Source organism: Dasypus novemcinctus, chromosome X (genome assembly GCF_030445035.2).
Source record: "Dasypus novemcinctus isolate mDasNov1 chromosome X, mDasNov1.1.hap2, whole genome shotgun sequence".
Lineage (NCBI taxonomy): Eukaryota > Metazoa > Chordata > Mammalia > Cingulata > Dasypodidae > Dasypus > Dasypus novemcinctus.
In genome coordinates this window covers 106,745,086-106,762,887 of record NC_080704.1, presented here as the reverse complement: position 1 = coordinate 106,762,887, position 17,802 = coordinate 106,745,086, and the positions used below count along the sequence as shown (strand labels likewise).

Sequence of the window (17,802 nt, the reverse complement as noted above, 5' to 3'; positions counted from 1 at the left end):
GGATAAGGATTTCCACTGCAGCACTGTTTGCAATAGCAAAAATCTGCAATCTACTTAAATGTTCATTAGTAGGGGACTGGTAAGAGGACTATGTCAAAAAAGTGGCACAGCATGACAGTTACAGGCATGTGCTTTGAACCAGGATGCATGATTTGCATCCCAGCTCTGCCACTTATCAGCTTAGATTTGAACAAGCTCCCTAAATTTATGTGCTTGAGTCCCTACATCTGTAAAACAGGGATAACAGAAATATCATCCTCATAGCCTTGTTGCAAGGAGTTAATTCATAGTTACTGGGATTTAGTAAGTATGCAAATGTTATCTATTACTGTGACCACTCACACAATGAAATATTGTATAGATTTCAAACAGAAAGAGATAGATCTGTATGCACTGATTTTAACAGATGTCAAAGATATATATTTTGGGTAAAAGAAGTCTCAGAAGAGTATTCTAATAGAATTCTAATTTTGTAAAGTTGTATTTAAAAAATCTATGTGTAGCCCTGTCCCAATCAAAATGGCAGAGTGAGATGATTCAGGACTGTATCCCCCCACAGAATCTTTTAACAATCAGCAAGAACTATCAGAAAAATATTTCTCAAAGCTCCAGAAAACAGTTAAAGGACTGCAGTAACAGGGTGTGTGCTGAATCAAGGAAAAGGCCATTGTATAGTGATAGGATCTCCTGGTACCCTGGCTGGCCCCTCCTCTATCCCTTACTGGCTTGGTGCAAAGCCAGCCTGTGCTCCCAGTAAGAATCCCTGGGCCTGGTTCTGGGGAGAGCAGAGTAACCCTCAGGTACATACTGGGAGTATCTATGTTTGGCCCATTCTGACTGGTTGTAGCCTGACGTTTTCTCCATCCCAGAACTTGCCCTACATGTGGAAGGTAGCTCATCAAGCTCTCCTGTAGAATGCTGTGAGAGAAGAGTCAAGTGGCTTCCCAGGGCAAGATTGCTGGCTGTAGGATATACAATTAAGTACCCAGGACCTGGAGGAAACTGTTTTCTAGGAAGAGGGGACATTAATATCCATGTAAATGGGGGAATTCCTAGGGCCACATGTGCATGCCCCAAACAAGACATATGTGCAGAAAGGATCAGGGATGTCCAAACACTTGACCTCAAGCTATTCTCTAAAATCACTGTATGGATGATCCATAAAGGACAAAACTTACACAGGTCAATCTGAAAAGACTGGGAAAGGTGTTTTCTCCTCCTCTCCTTCTTCTTTGTTAGCTATTGTCATTCAAGGAGCTCTCTGTCATAACACTGGCTGGATACAGACTTGAACATACCAAACCCTTTCAAAAACTGGTCCTAAATATGCAAAAAGAGCTAAAGGAAATCATGGACAAAGAACTAAAGAAATAAGCAAAGTAGTGGATGAACTCAAAAAGGTTATCAATAGAGAGGCAAAAATTATGAGAATGAACCAAACAGAACTGAAGACCACAGTAAGAGAAACTAAAATTTTGCTTGATGGGCTCAACAGCAGATTGGATCTGGTAGAAGGAAGAATCAGTGAAATTGAAGATAAGATAAGTGAAATCACCCAGTATGAGGAGCAGAAGGAAGAAAGAATGAAGAAATGTAAACTCACCAGAGAAACCTGTGGGACACCATCAAGCATACCAATATATGCATTGTGGGAGTCCCAGAAAAAAAGTAGAGAGAGAAAAGGAAAGAGAGACTATGCAAATAAATAATGGCTGAAAACTTCCAAAATTTAACAAAAGATACGAATATACATACCCAAGAAACTCAATGAACTCTAAAATTAAAAACCCAAATAGACCCATGCCATGGCATGTTATGATCAAATTGTTGAATGCCAAAGATAAAGAGAGAATTCTGAAAGCCACAAGAGAGAAGCAACATGTCATGTACAAGGGCACTTCAATAAGATTAAGTGCCAATTTCTCATTCAAAATCTCGGAGGCAGGAAGGCAGTGGGAAGGCATATTTAAAGAGCTGAAAGGAAAAAAATGCCAACCAAGAATTCTATATCCAGCAAAACTGTCTCTCAAAATTGATGGAGATCATGCATATCAATATTTGCACTGTGGGAGTCCCAGAAAGAGAAGAAAAAGAGAAAGGAGCAGAGAGAATATTCAAAGAAGTATTTCCCAAATTTAATGAAAGAAATGAATATACACATCCAAGTTGCTCAACAAACTCCAAACAGGATAAACTGATATATACCAAAGCCATAGCATATAATCAGACTGTCTGAATGTCAAACATACACAGAGAATTTTGAGAGCAGCAAGAGAGAAACAACATGTTACATACAAGTGAGTTTCAATAAGATGAAGCACCAATTTATCATCAGAAATCATATGTGGCAGTTTGAGATTATTTTATGAATCCCAAAAAGAGAGATTACGTTTGTAAACTAATCTATTTCTCTGGGTGTGATACTCTTTGATTGAATCAAATTCAGTCAAGGGGTCTTTGATTAGATCACCTGGTAAGATTGCTCTAGGGCTTTCCATTGGACTGCGTCAATGGGGCGGGACTCAGGTTGAGTCCCCATCCCCTTTCTGGATCTGATTAAATGGACACTGACTCAAACAGACATGGGAAGAGAGTTCTTGTCATTTTGATCCTGCCATATGACAGAAAGAAGAAGTTTCAAACATTTGAGGCCCCAGGGAGAGATGAGCCATTTGCCTGATAGATTACAGCTGAAATTGGGAAGAGAGCAGACCAGCTGAGACTGATATAGAAGGCCAAGAAAGAAACAAGCCCTATCAGGAACACTTCAGCATGAAGCCTTAAGAGGATGGGCCCATGTTGTTGCTCAAGAGGAAAGAGTGAGCCCAGAGGGGAAGGTAGAAACCTCGCAGAGATTAGCAGCCATCTTGCTTCACCATGTAGCAATACACTGGGATCAACAGCAGCCAAATTGGTGAGAAAGCATCTCTGATGGTGTCTCAGTTTGGACTTTCCATGACCTTGGAACAGCAATATTTTACCCCAAATAAGTCCCCTTTATAAAAACCAACAGATTTCTGGCACCTTGCATTGGCAGCCCTTTGGCAAACTAATACACCATGGAAGCAAGAAAGCAATGTGATGATATTTCAAATTGCTGAAAGCAAAAAACTGCCACATAAGAATTCTTTTTTTTTAATAAAGATTTATTTATTTATTTAATCCCCCCCGCCCCTGGTTGTCTGTTCTCTGTGTCTATTTGCTGCGTCTTGTTTCTTTGTCCGCTTCTGTTGTCGTCAGCGGCACGAGAAGTGTGGGCGGCACCATTCCTGGGCAGGCTGCACTTTCTTTCGCACTGGGCGGCTCTCCTTATGGGTGCACTCCTTGCACGTGGGGCTCCCCTACGCGGGGGACACCCCTGCGTGGCAGGGCACTCCTTGCGTGCATCAGCACTGCGCATGGGCCAGCTGCACACAGGTCAAGGAGGCCCGGGGTTTTAACCGCGGACCTCCCATGTGGTAGCTAACCACTGGGCCCTAACCACTGGGACAAGTCCATTTCCCTAAGAATTCTATATCAGGCAAAACTCTCTTTCAAAAATGAGGGAGAGGTTAAGACATTCCCAGATAAACAAAAGCTGAGGGAGTTCATCACCACCAGATCAGCCATACAAGAAATGTAATTAAAAAAATAATAATAATAATAAAAAATCACTTGACCACAAAAAAAAAAAAAAAAAAAAAGAAATGCTAAGGAGAGTTCTGTAGGTTGAAAGGAAAGAATAACAGATAATAGATCAAAGCCACATGAAGAAATAAAGGGCTCTTTATGGTGAGGGTAATGACAAAGGTAAATATAAACACCAGGACTACTGTGCTTTTGCTTTGTAACTCATCTGTTTACTTCATATAGGATCGAAAAAACGAATGCACAAAATATAAACACAAATCAGTGGCTTTGGACTAATTATGTATAAACATATAATTTGTGCCAAGAACTACATAAAAGTTTGGGGGGGATGGCAGGGAATAGGAACACTGTGTATATTGTTGAAGTTAAGCTGGTATCAAACCAAACGAGATTGTTACAGATTTAAAATGTTAAATTCAAGCCCCATGGTAGCTATAAAGAAAATATCAGAGAATATATAAGCTCATAGAAGCAGAAATTAGAGTAAAGCTTGCCAGGCGTGGGGGCCAGGGTTAATAGGAGTTAATACATAATGGATACAGGGTTTGTGTTTGGGGAGATGGGAAAGTTGTAGTAATGGAAAGTGTTTAGGGTACTGCAACACTGTCAATGTGATTAATCCCACTGAATTGTGTGCTTGGGAGTGGTTGAGATGGGAAATTTTATATTGTATATATGTTCCTACAATTTTTAAAAAAGGAAAAAGGAAATAAAAGAGACAATGACAGTTAAATGCTCCTGTACAGGATCTAGCAAGGGACAAGAAAAGGTTAAAAAAAAAACAACAACAACCATTATTGAGACATATGAAAAAATTGTAATATAGACTACAAACTTCATATCAATGTTAAATTTCTTGAATTTGATTAATTGTACTTAAGGTGATCACATACATGAATATCCTTGTTTCTGGAAATGTACGTGACAGTATTAAGTGACTAAGGAGCGTGATTGATATAATCTACACTCGAGTGTTCAAAAAATGGAATGATAAATAAGTATACAGACAGGTAGATATATAGATGAATAGATAGATAATAGAGAGATAGATAGAATGATACAGCAAATGTGGCAAAATGTTAAAATTGGTGGATCTGGGTATCTTGGGGGGACAGTGGTTTGTTAGAATTCTCTGTATGGGGTTTGTAATATTTTTGTAACTGTCCTGTAAATTTGTAGGTGTTTAAAAAATGAAATGACAATAACAAAAAAAATGAGAAAGAGATGTACACATTCCCAGATAAACAAAAGCTAAGGGAGTTTGTCACCACTACACCAGCCCTACAAGAGATGCTAAAGAGAGTTCTGCAGGTTGAAAAGAAAGTTGCATGAATAAAGATCTCCAGTAAGGGTAATAACTAGGGTAAATATAAATGCCATTACTATTATATTTCTGGTTTGTAACTCCATTGTTACTTCCTACATGACTTAAAGGTATCAAAGCAAATGAGATTGTTACATATATAAGATGTTAAATTTAAGCCTTATGGTAACTACAAAGAAAATATCAGAGTTTATGGAAGCTCATAGAGACCAAAATTAGAATACAGGTTGCCAAGGGCAGGGAGCAGGGGGAATTGGGAGTTAATTCATTATCGGTATAAGGTTTCTTCTGGGGAGATGGGAAATTTTAGTAATGGAAAATGGTGAGGATAGCAGAAAATTGTATGTGATTAATACCTCTGAATGGTATGCTTGGAAGTGGTTGAAGTGGGCAAGATTTTGTTGTATATATGTTCCCACAATAAAAGAGCAACTAAAGAGACAATGACAATTAAAGGCAATACATGATCCTGGACAGTATCTAAAAAGAGAGAAGAGATGGCTCAAAAGGACATCATTGTGCCATATGAAAAATTGAAATATAGACTGTAAGCTTTACATCAATGTTAAATTTCTTGAACTTCATAACTGAACTTAAGGTGTATACATGGGTAAGTGTCCTTGTGTTAGGAAATGTACATGACAGTATTAAGTGTTCAGGGAGCATAATGTATACAACCTACACTCAAGTGTTCAGAAAATGGATTGATGATTAGATAGATGAATAATAGACTAATGGATAGATAGATCGATTGATAGATTGATAGAATGATATGGTAAATTTGACAAACTTTTGAAATTGCTGTTTCTGTGTATCTCAGGGGATAGGTTGGAGTTTACTGTATAGGGGTTGGATTATTTTTTTAACTCTCCCATAAGTTTGAAAGCATGTCAAATAAAAAGTTGTTGTTTTTTTTAGTCTGTGTGCATGTTTGCACAGAAAGAAAGCCTGGAGAAAACATATTCAAATGGTCACTGACATTGCTTATGAGTTGTATAAGGAGGATTCTCCTTTTAACTTTATATGTTTTCGTATATATATTTCTTACAACAAACATTTATCATTCTTGGGAGGGGGGATCAAGAAATAGGGAAGAGGGAAGTGGATGTGGCTCTAGCAATTGAGCTCCTGTCTACCATATGAAAGGTTCCAGGTTAATTTCCCGGTGCCTCCTAAAGAGGACAGAGCAAGATAGCAAAGTGACATGACAGGCTGGTGCAGGAAGGTGATACAACAAGATGACGCAACAAGAGACACAAGGAGGAAAACCAAAAGAGACACAAAAAAGCAGGGAGTGGAGGTGGCTTAAGCAAATAGGTGCCTCACTCCCACATGGGAGGTCCCGGGTTTGGTTCCTGGTGCCTCCTAAAAAAATAAAGGAAAAATGAGCACACAGTGAACAGACACAGTAAGTAATGAAGGGGAGGTGGTGGAAATAAATAAATAAAATAAATCTTAAAAAAAAAAAGAAATAGGGAAGAGTTCTAAGATTATGAGAGGTTCAGTAAGAACATGATAGGGGGAAGAAGATCCCCTTCCCTTAGGCTACAGATTCCTCTCCCCAGTCCAAGGTAACACACTGCATGACTGCCCTCCTTCTCACAGCACTGACTTTCTACCTGGCAGCATGGCACTAAAAAAGGAGGCACACATTTCACTGGTACTAAACCTTGTTATATGTTCTTTTTGTTGTTGCTGTTGTTATGTATTCTTAAAATAATTCCTGCAATGTACTCAACAACCAGGATTCTGCTCCAGATGTACCTCACTCAATGAATACAGAAACCCAGGTTGTCAGAGCTGGAAGAGATATGAGAGATTGTACTAACCCCCTTGCTGACAAGTGAAAACAACGAAATGTGTTCCTGAGAAGTTAAGCTATCTCTTAAGCTATTAAGCAATTTTGAAAAATAAAATTTATTTTCCACTGAAAAAATCAGACATGCATCTCCATGAGAGGAAAGGATATCCCCATGGGGGTGATTTTGCTCTAAGATTCAGTTAATACAATAAATCTGAAACCTTTATATACTGCTGATGAGAGTATAAGTTAGTAAACCATTTTGGAGAGTAGTTTAATGTTATCTCCCAAGGTGAAGATGCTTATACACTGTGATGGGACAATTCCATTCAAGATATATTACCTGATAGACATAGCAACAGAAGAAGACCTACATGAGTGATTATATTAGCCCCAATTATGATAGCCAAAAACTGGAAACAGCCTAAATGTTCATCAACAGCAAAATGGATATCTAAATTACAATATAGTAAGTAAAGAATTCTATACAATAGTGAAAAATAACTGAACTATAGCCACATGTTATAACATGAATCAATTTCACGAATATAATATTAAATAGAAAAAACAAGTAGCAAAAGAATACATACAATGTATCATTTAAATAAGCTTTTAAAACATACAAAACAACACTATATGTTGCTTAAAGATTCAGACATATATAATAAAAGTATAAATACCTGCATGGGCATAATAAACACCAAATTCAGAACAGTGGTTACTTTAAAGGGAGAGAGCGATAGAGATGCTTTAATCATGGAAGGATATACAAGGCCTTTCAGCTCTGCTGGTGATATTTATTTCTTAAACCGGTTGGTGGATACCCTGATATTCATATTGTTCCTTATACTGTTTTGAAAGTGCAAAATATTTCATAATCTATTATTTAAAAGAATTAAATAAGTCCCATGCCGAAAGGAAACTTGATCATTTTTTGATATAACAGATGTTAAAAGAAATATATTAAATACAAATGCTGTACTCAATATTAAAGGATTATTCCTTAAAGTTGCTTCATTTTCCCAGGACTAGTTTTATGGGAAGGAATGTGCTAGAGAAGTAACAGTCAAATGCAGTGGGCTGGAAGTAGGAGATAAAGGTTCTACTCTCTCACATACTCATCAGCCGCTGGAAGGAAAGAAATTTGATTAATTTCTCAGTTATTTCACATTTTAAAATGTAGTGTTAGACTAGCTTATCTTACAAGTTTCTTCCATATGACAATTTCTTTTAGCTCTTATTTATTTTTTGAGTGGCAATTCCCAAAACTGGGTCTGCAAGATGCTGAAGTGTTTTTCATGTAGAAAAGTGTTTCCTGGTTAAACCAGTTTGAAATATAATGGGTTAAACAAAATTAAACCAATTTACCTACAGCAGTACTTCTCAGAGCCTTTAATATGCTTATATGTATTGTGACTCTCCAAGAGAATTTAGTTACAAAGCATTTCCCAAAAATAATTGGACCACGGACTCCCCCTTCCTCACATCTCTGCTGTCACTTCTTATTTTAAAACAGGATCTATTAACATTCTCTCAGAACTGTTTCAGAAAGATTGATCTCACCTGCTATTTTAGTTGTTGATGTGTGTTTAGAGTCCTTTGTAAGGGAAGAATGTAGTTTCATAGTATAATTTCCACAAAGTGGGTTTCCTCAGTCTTCTATACTGAGACCCCATCCTATCTGACATCATGGCAGAGAAACTTTTGAGCATCTGTGATGCCAAGTGCTGCATCCTAGGTGTACTCAGTGCATTTGGCTATTGGGCCTTTGCTAAATTTGCTGTTTAATCCATGCTCCTCCCCTTTATGTGATTGCAGAGCTGAAGAGGGCTCTGCCCTGGAGCTCAGGGAAACTTAGCTAAGGCTGAATGCCTAGAGGTACGACTCTCAGGAGAAAAGCTCTTTCCATGTCCCTTCATCTTCCCACAATAGTTTGCAGGAAGCAGGACTGTAGGGCAGAGGCCTTTGAAATGAGAGGCTCAGTCTTCTTCCAGGGACAGGATACCTAATGTTTCCACTTTCAGCATTGCCTTTTCAGGGGGATTCCCTTAGAAGGCCCAGAGATTTTCTGGGACCATCTCCCCATCCAAATCCTAGAGGGAAAATCTCTTGAGGCTTGTGGCTCCCACAGGACCTTTTAAAGATGATTTACCTGAGGGCCTTTAATCTAGAAACAAGAATTCCTTTGGAAAAGTAGGGAGCTAGGCAAACTAGACATAGAGCTTTTTAAAGGCTTTTGTTCTTTTTAAACAATCAAAAAGAAAACATAAGAGAAAAGTATGTTCTTTTCCAGACAGAATCCACAATGCTCTCAATAGAAGCAGGCAGCTGCTGTTGATAATGTCCCTTCTTATCCACACCCCACACCCCCCAAACTGCCAGCCCAGCCACCTGGTTGGAGTCAACGCTCATGAGGCCAGGCTCTACCTGTACCAAAGGAAGGAAAAACCTTAACTACCCACACAGTCTCCGGTCCAATAACCAGGCTGGGCACTTGGGGCTGATGTTGGAGAATGAAGAAAATGAGGCATTTGGCTCCAAGAGAGGTAAGCCCTATTGCAAACCACCCCAAGCTATGCTCTCTAGAGTGGAGAGATGCCTCTTGATTGACTAAAGGAAACCAGGGTAGGAGACAAGGGAAAAATGCATTTATGACCTGAGCCAGGAAGTGAATGTAGAGATTAGGATAATTCCTTTAGCTCCAGGTTCTTAGATCAGAGCCCAGTTTACTTCCGCGTCCTACCTGCTGGTCAGAATACTCATTTGTTCAAGGAACCTGCTACAAGGTCCCACGTTCCCCTCTCCTCCTTCTTCAGTCAATACTTTCCACATACCTTCCCTTCTCTCCCTCTAGGAAATCTACCCTAGCACAAAAAGCATGTCATTGAGAACAAAAATAAATAATAAATTAATAAATAAATACCTCTATCCCCTCAAAGAAGCAAACCTTCTTCTTCCTCGTTTTTAGACCATAGTTTCTCAAATTGGTTTGAGTTTCTATTCTTGGGCTTCCGTTTTCCTCATGAATCTAAACGGTGGCTACTTCATTGTGGGCATTTTTTAATGCAAGTTTCACCCCAAAGGCACATGCTGGCAGGGAGACAGGCAGCGCACGCGTGTGCGCGCACGCGCGCACACACACACACACATAAACACACACACACACTCAGCCACAGTACGTCTGGCGCTTCCCCTCCCTCAATCATTTCCCCTCTGCCAGCCAAACAGGAGTGAAGCTTGGAAATAATTTCTCTGTGGCCTACCTTCTGATGATGCCGTCAGGTCTGAGAAGCAGGCGTCAGCTGGAAGCTGGGAGGCCGGGGCTGGGCTGCCTCTGTGAATCAGCAAAGAAGTCCCTGAGACAGGGGATGCCGACAGCTGCTGTGTGCACACTCTCCTTCTGTCTCTCCCACCTCCCAGCCCTCCTCCTTCTCTCTCTCCTCCCCTCTCAGAGCTGCTCTGTGTTGCTATGCAATCATATCACCAGGACTAACAGCATCACTCTAACCTCAGTCAAAGATACCCTTGACTGGGCAAACGCGGAAAGAGCAAGGACAGTTTTGTCAACTACCAGAGACTTGGCGGCTGCTGGAGATTTCAATTCATTAGAAGCAGAACAGAAAAGCGGAAGAAGCTGAGAGGCAGAGAGGGAGAGGGGGAGAGGCTTCCACTGGGAGGAGGAGACAAAAGAGCCCCAGAGATCAATACAAGCTGTTGAGCGAGGAGCCTGGGCCCAACTTATACAGATCTAGCCCAGAACCAAAGCCAACTTCAGAGCCAGCAGCTGGCAGGGGGCCCTCAGTACCCAGGCCAGGATTCAGTTTCTGTGTTGGGGGTTGAAACACTGTGCTCTAGTATTTTCACCAGTGCCCAATGTACAGTCTTGGACCCACGGCAGCCTGCCAGTCACCCCTAAGTTCCATCTTCACTCCCTCTTAATTCTACACGTAGAAAAAATCTCAAAGAATGGGGAAAACAAAATGGTCCTTGAATGACTTATTTAATATGCAGCTCCTCTGGGTCTCCCTTCAACTGTTCCAATTACCCTCCCTTATTTTAACTGTCACCCCTATTAAAGAAAATACGTTAAGAGATTCAAACACCCTGAGAGACCTGGGAGAGGCACTAAGGTAATAGAGAGGATCTTAGTCTTTTACAGAGTATCCAGCACATGTAGGTTTTTAATAACTATTTGTTGGATGAATAAATTGGATGAATGGATGGGATAGCATTCAGAAGGCCTTCATTCTGCTACATGAACATGCTAGTACTTAAAGCCCTAGGAGCTCCAGCCAGGGCTCCATTTCCATAAGTAGGATGTATATAAGAGAGAGAAACAGATTGGTTTAGGGGTGGGTTGCTAACTTCACTGATTTGCCTCTAAAAACTCTGTAAGCTCTGATGGCACTGGAATTTAGAACTGAAAATACTTCCTGGCCTGAAGGATCCAGGACTAGTGTTTAAAACATATTTACAAGAACTAAGAATTGTTATTATTGTTATTGAAAACTCTCAGCTAGGAAATAATGAGTATATATATGTGTTGGTGTTTACTTTTGAGATGAAATTTTTAAAAAATTAAATTGTTGATTTCAGTAAAAAGATAAGGATTGATCTCTTCAAATCAAGCAAATAAAATAGTAACCAAATGCTCCTCCCTAAGCTAGGCTTTCAGAATGGTGTGAGTGGCCCCTCCTGCCTGGCCCAGGCATCAGCAGCTAGGCCCACATTCAGATGCAGAAAGAACCTTGGATTTCTGATGGGATTTTGGAAGCACACTCAGCTGTTCAATATTGGTACCTGGAACAGAGCATTTCTTAGCAACTCAGCCTAGCACAGGTCTAGCCTTAGTCTGGGACACAGTCCTAGCCCTTGTAGCTTATGTAGTTTATCAACACCATCCAGACCAAGGGTCCCAGAAGTCCCTTACAACTAACTGGGAATGATGTGGAAGGGGGAGTTGGCTAGAAGTTCCAAAGGGAACACTCTGAGAAATTGTTTCGGCTGGCACAGACACCAGAACTACTGTGACAGACACACACCAAACAAATAGGAACCTGGCTCACAGCTCACCCCTGGCACCAGTTCACCAGCACACCCCACAAAACCATAGTTCATGTCTAAGAAAAGGAGGAAGGAGAACGAGTGGGATGGTTCACTCAATCCCAGCTTCGACTGCAGTTGGACTTGTCCAGATCATAGGAGAACTTGGAATAATCTTTTGCTTTTTCTGTCTCAAGAGAAAGTATTCAGGCTGCAGATACAGAAATAGATTGCCAGCCTCCCGTGAAAATAAACCTGCTGGGTTTGGTTTGGTTTTGCACTTTTTGTTTTTTGTTTTGTGGAGGGGGTGGGTGGACGGACAGAGGACAAAAGACTTCCTTTACTCAAAAACCTCTCTACCACAGGACCTCTCCAGGTAGGAAAACTCCTCATCAACTTTTTCCTTAGGTTAAGACCCTAAGGACCCCTGTGAAAATGAGAATGTGATCTATGAGAGAGAAAACATTAAGCCATTATCAGCTAGTAATGCCTTAGATTTACTTAGGATATGGATTAGAATAACAACAACAATAATAGCTAACATTATTGAGCATTTACTACAGGCTAGGTACTGTTTGAAGTGCTTTGCACACAAATTAGTTCATCTCCTCCTTACAGCCACCTTAACATAGCTATTACTACCCCCATTTTCCAGATAAGGGAAACTGGCATCCTGAGGTTAAGTGACTTACCCAAGGTCTCACAGCTAAGAAGCTGTGGAGATAAGACATAAATCTAGATCTCTCTGTGCAACACCCACATGATTAACCACTATTCTGCCTCCCCTCATCTAGCATTGCCTGATGAGATGTCAGGCCAAAGCAGATCATTTAAATGAAAGTGGTCAGGGAAGAATTCCCCGGATATTTATCTTTTGTGCCTTTTCTTAAGATAATTCCTCCACTCAAATTGTCTCCTTTCCTTTTAGAATGTCGAAGACACAAGGGACCTTAGAGGTCAGATTTATCTCTCTGAGAGGAGTCCCAAGTGAACAGACCCCACAAAAAATTTGATTAAACCTATGAATGGAATATGAAAGGGAAAAGAAAAATGACCTTTATATGAGGGGGAAGGGGGAAGGTTTCCTGCTTGCCACAATCGCCACACAACCCACTACCCTCCTCTACTCATTTATACTACCTGCTTAGCTATGGTGAGCTTTTGAATATGTGCCATCTCACAGATCTAAAAAGATTCTTTCCTTTCTCTTGTTGGTCTCTTGGGACATTTGGGGGAGGGTGAGATGTTTTTGTTTTTGTTTTCATTTTGTCTTTATTTTTTAATGTTACATTAAAAAAATATTAGGTCCTCATATGCCCCCCACACCCCTCACCCCACTCCTTCCCCCATAACAACAACCTCCTCCATCATCATGGGACATTCATTGCATTTGGTGAATACATCTCTGAGCACCGCTGCACCTCATGGTCAGTGGTCCACACCATAGCCCACACTCTCCCACAGTCCACCCAGTGGGCCATGGGAGGACATACAATGTCTAGTAACTGTCCCTGCAGCACCAACCAGGACAACTCCAACTCCCAAAAATGCCCCCACATCACATCTCTTCCTCCCACTCCCTACCCCAGCAGCCACCATGGCCAATTTCTCCACACCAATGCCACATTTTCTTCGATTACCAATCACAATAGTTCATGAATAGAATATCAGTAAGTCCACTCTAATCCATACTCTATTCCTCCATCCTGTGGACCTTAGAAAGGTTGTGTCCACTCCACATCTATATCAAGAGGGGGCTTAGATTCCACATGGATGCTGGATGCAATTCTCCTGCTTTCAGTTGTAGGCACTCTTGGCTCCCTGGTGTGGTGGTTGACCTTCTTCACCTCCAAGTTAGCTGAGTGGGGTAAGTCTAATAAACCTGAGTGTAGGAGCTGCTAGTCTGTTGAGGCTCAGGGCCTGGCTATCACATGATCAGTCCAGAAATTCAGGTCCCCTGGGTATACACTAAACCCCAGCACCAACTACATTTCCGGTAAAAGTAACAGAAAGGCTTGTGGACAAAGATCGCATCTGAGTCCAGCTCCATCACACAGAAACACAAACTCCAAAGTAGGGCAAACTGACATGGCACTGAACTCCATCTGCCATGACCATAGAACCTGTGGGTCTCTGTAGCCCTCAGAAGAGCCAATACCTAGGGTTGTATATACTTTATCTGTCTCTGGTACTTTGCTGAGGTGTGCATAAGGGCAACCCCTCTGATAATCTCCCAGCTCTTTTGGAGACTCATAGCCATATAAACTCATTTGTCCTTTCCATTTCCCCCTTTTATTCAGCTCAAAAAGAATTTTTATCTCCTGGTATTATATGTAGACTGAGATATTCTGCTAGTCTGAGTTGACCCTTTTATTCAAGGTCATTTTCTTGTTACATCATCAGCTGGTACTTGGTAGTAATCCCTCAGCACCAGGGAGGCTCATCCCCAGGATTCATGTCCCACGCTGGGGGGAAGGCAACACATTTACATGCTGAGTTTGGCTTCGAAACTGGCCATATTTGAGCAACACGGAGGCTCTCAGGAGGTAACTCTTAGGCACCCTGCAGCTCTAGGTCTTGTTCTTATTTCAGGTGCTCAGGCTCACAAGCATAGTCATTAGGATCAAGGGCTCATTGTTGGACCTTCCTTCTTTTTTGGCCTTTGTCATTGCACTTGGGGGATTTTTGCTGTTCCTTTAGGGATTGTGATAGAGTTCCCCTGGCTAGGAACTCAGCACTCCCTCAGTTGTTGTTTTTAATTGTAACCACTATGAAAATATCCAAACATTTTTATGTACCCTGGATATATGCCCTGGAGAACTCTGTGCCAACCATGTGTCCCCTATCAATAACATCTCACACCAGTATTCTTCCCCTGCCATTGTTGAACTTCTCTGTGACCAAAACTTCTTCAAAAATGAAGCCCAATAAATTGCCAGGTTCCATTAATAGTAAAATGGAATACAGTGATGAGTTTAAAGGTTAGATATAGAATACATATTAATTTAGAAAAATTAAGGTAAAAATAAATTGGAGTATCAAAAAACTTAAAAATGCAAAAGCTTTGTTTTTGATGTTTTGCCTTCCTTCACTGCAATAAGTGTTGCTCTGTATGCAAATTGGCAAGGCAACTTCTTCCGTCTTTTCCTCAGTGTCTACGTCCTTTCTTTTTCTTTTTTTCCTAATTATTAAGCTTATCTTCACAAGAGTTTTATTTTATTTATTTTTATTTTTTATTATTATTTTTTAAAATATTACATTCAAAAAATATGAGGTCCCATTCAAACCCACTGCCCCCACAGCAACACTCTCTCCCATCATCATGACATATCCATTGCACCTGGTAAGTACATCTCTGAGCATCACTGCACCCCATAGTCAATGGTCCTCATCATAGCCCACACTCTCCCACGTTCCATCCAGTGGGCCCTGGGGGGATCTACAATGTCCCGTAATTGACCGTGAAGCACCATCCAGGGCAACTCCACGTCCCAAAAACGTCTCCCGATCTCATCTCTTCCTCCCATTCCCCGCACCCAGCAGCCACCATGGCCACCCTTCCCACACCCATGCCACATTTTCTCTGTGGACATTGAATTGGTTGTGTGCATTGCACATCTACGTCAAGTGGGGGCTTAGATTCCACATGGATACTGGATGCACTCCTCCTGCTTTCAGTTGTAGACACTTTAGGCTCCATGGTGTGGTGGTTGACCTTCTTCAACTCCATGTTAGCTGAGTGGGGTAAGTCCAATAAATCAGAGTGTAGGAGTTGAAGTCTGTTGAGGCTCAGGGCCTGGCTATCATATTGTCAGTCCAGAGATTCAAATCCCCTAAATATATCTTAAACCCCAACACCAACTACAATTCCAGTAAAGTAGGATGAAAGTCTTGTGAAAAGAGATCCCTTCTGAGTCCAGTTCCATCATGCAGAAAAACCAGCTCCAAAGAAGGGCCATCTGCTATGGCAGTGAACCCCATCTGCCATGACCATAGAACCTGTGGGTCTCTTTATCCCTCAAAAGAACCAATACCTGGGGTTGTATCTACTTTATCTGTCTCTTAGACTCTGCTCAGTTGTGCATAAGGGCATTCCTTCTGACAACCTCCAGACTCTTTTTTAGAGACTCGTAGCCTTATAAACTCATTTCTCCTTTCCATTTCCCCCTTACATTAGGTCAAGCAGCATTTTGAAGTCATGTTATTATATGTAGACAGGGATATTCTGCTGATCCGCATTGAACCTTTAATTCAAGGTCATTTTCTAGTTGCATCTTCAGCTGGTATGTGGTAGTGATCCCTCGGTGCCAGGGAGGCTCATCCCCGGGTGTCATGTCCCACGCTGGGGGGAATGCACTGCATCTACATGCTGACTTTGGCTTTGAGAGTGGCCACATTTGAGTAACATGAAGGCTGTCAGGAGGAAACTCCCAGGCACAATGCTACTCTAGGTCTTGTTCTTATTGCAGATGTATAGGCTCACAAGCATAGCCATTAGTATCAGGAGCCCACTGTTGGGCCCTCATTCCTTCCTGGTTCTTACTGTTGCACCTGGGGGACTGCTGCTGCTCCCCCAGCGACCACGACAGAGACCCCCTGGCCAGTAACCCAGTACCCCCCCAGCTGTTGTTTTTAATTGTTTCCACTATTAGTATATCTAAACATTACCATGTACCCTGGACATATGCCTTGTATAACTCCCTGTCAACCATATATAGCCTGTCAATAACATCCCATATCAGTATTCCTCCGCCTCCATTGTTGAACCACTCTGTGATCCAAAACTTCCTGTAAAGTGAATCCCAACATAATGTCAGTTTCCTTACTAGTAAAATGGAATATAGCGATGAGTTTAAAGGTTAGATCTAGAGTACATATTGATTTGGAAAAATTTCTACATCCTATCTTTTTCTTTTCTTTTTTTTTCTAATTTTTGAGCTTCTCTTCACAAGAGTCTTAGATCACAGTAATTCATAAATACAATATACAGTACTCCCACAGATCCACCATAAAACCTTTTCCCTTCCACAGCAATAATCTTTTTACATATTCATACTATATTTACTGAAACTGATGTACAGATATTGAGACAATAGCTGGAGGATGGGTAATATTGCCCAAGAAATTGGGGGGAGGGTGGGGGAACATATGAACATAGGAGATTGTCAGGTAATTGGTTGAGAGTATAATGCTGAGTAAACTTTTTCAAAAATATAATAAGGAAGGTTACCTGTTTAAGATGCTTAAAGGGGATAATCTGAGGCAAGACAGGCTTCTAGGGAGTGTGCGAGTGCTCGTTTTGTCATACTGGGTTATATCATTGGATAGAGACCCATATAATGAGAGTGAAGGTATACCCACATCCTGGGGAAGACTGATGTTCTCAAATAGAGGGAATTGTTTCTCTCAAGAGAAATGGTAGCTCTCAATGCATTGGGGCAGTTGAGCCCTCAACTTTGTTGCAAGTATCTCTTAACATGGTCCTTCAAGCAATGAAGATTGACTGTTACTGTGGGCCCTGAGGAGAGGGGAAAGAGGTATTGAATAGATGGAATCAGTGTAATTGTGTGGGCAATAGAAGTGTTCCACAAGATAACGCAAGGATGGATATACGACATGTTAAATTACACCAAAAATGTATAGGTGCTGATAGGCTAAAATGTAAACGATAATGCAAAACATAAAATAACTAAAATTTTAGAAAATTGTATATTCTAAAATATAAACCACAATGAAAACCCAAATGTTACCTTGTTTGAAAGGGTGAGATGTTTTTTGTTTTGTGTTTCAGGAAAGGTAACTTCTTTGCTTATCATCTTGCCTGAATAGAAAAGTCCACTCTAACTTTTAACCCCGAGGGAGACTCATCCTCACCCAGTGGACATTAGGCCAAGCCACAGTAAGCACATGGGCTAGCCTCAACTATTTCTCTTAAGAGGGAAAAAAAAAAGATAAGAGTAGGCCAGGCCACAAGCTTTGCCTTTAAGTCCACCTTAGTAACATC

General features: G+C 40.9%; 1 protein-coding gene across 2 annotated transcripts in view; it reads right to left on the bottom strand.

The window, feature by feature from the left end:
- Positions 1 to 10,391, bottom strand: part of DRP2 (dystrophin related protein 2) — a 58,801-nt gene extending 48,410 nt beyond the window's left edge. Inside the window, exon 1 of one of the 2 annotated variants that reach the window (XM_058291614.2) lies at positions 10,019 to 10,391. The gene's annotated coding sequence lies outside the window, so the exon portion shown is untranslated. Of the gene's footprint in view, positions 1 to 9,678; positions 9,904 to 10,018 lie in introns of those variants that run through there. The other variant, XM_058291613.1, reaches the window with a different exon arrangement.
- Between the last annotated feature and the right edge of the window lie 7,411 nt (positions 10,392 to 17,802).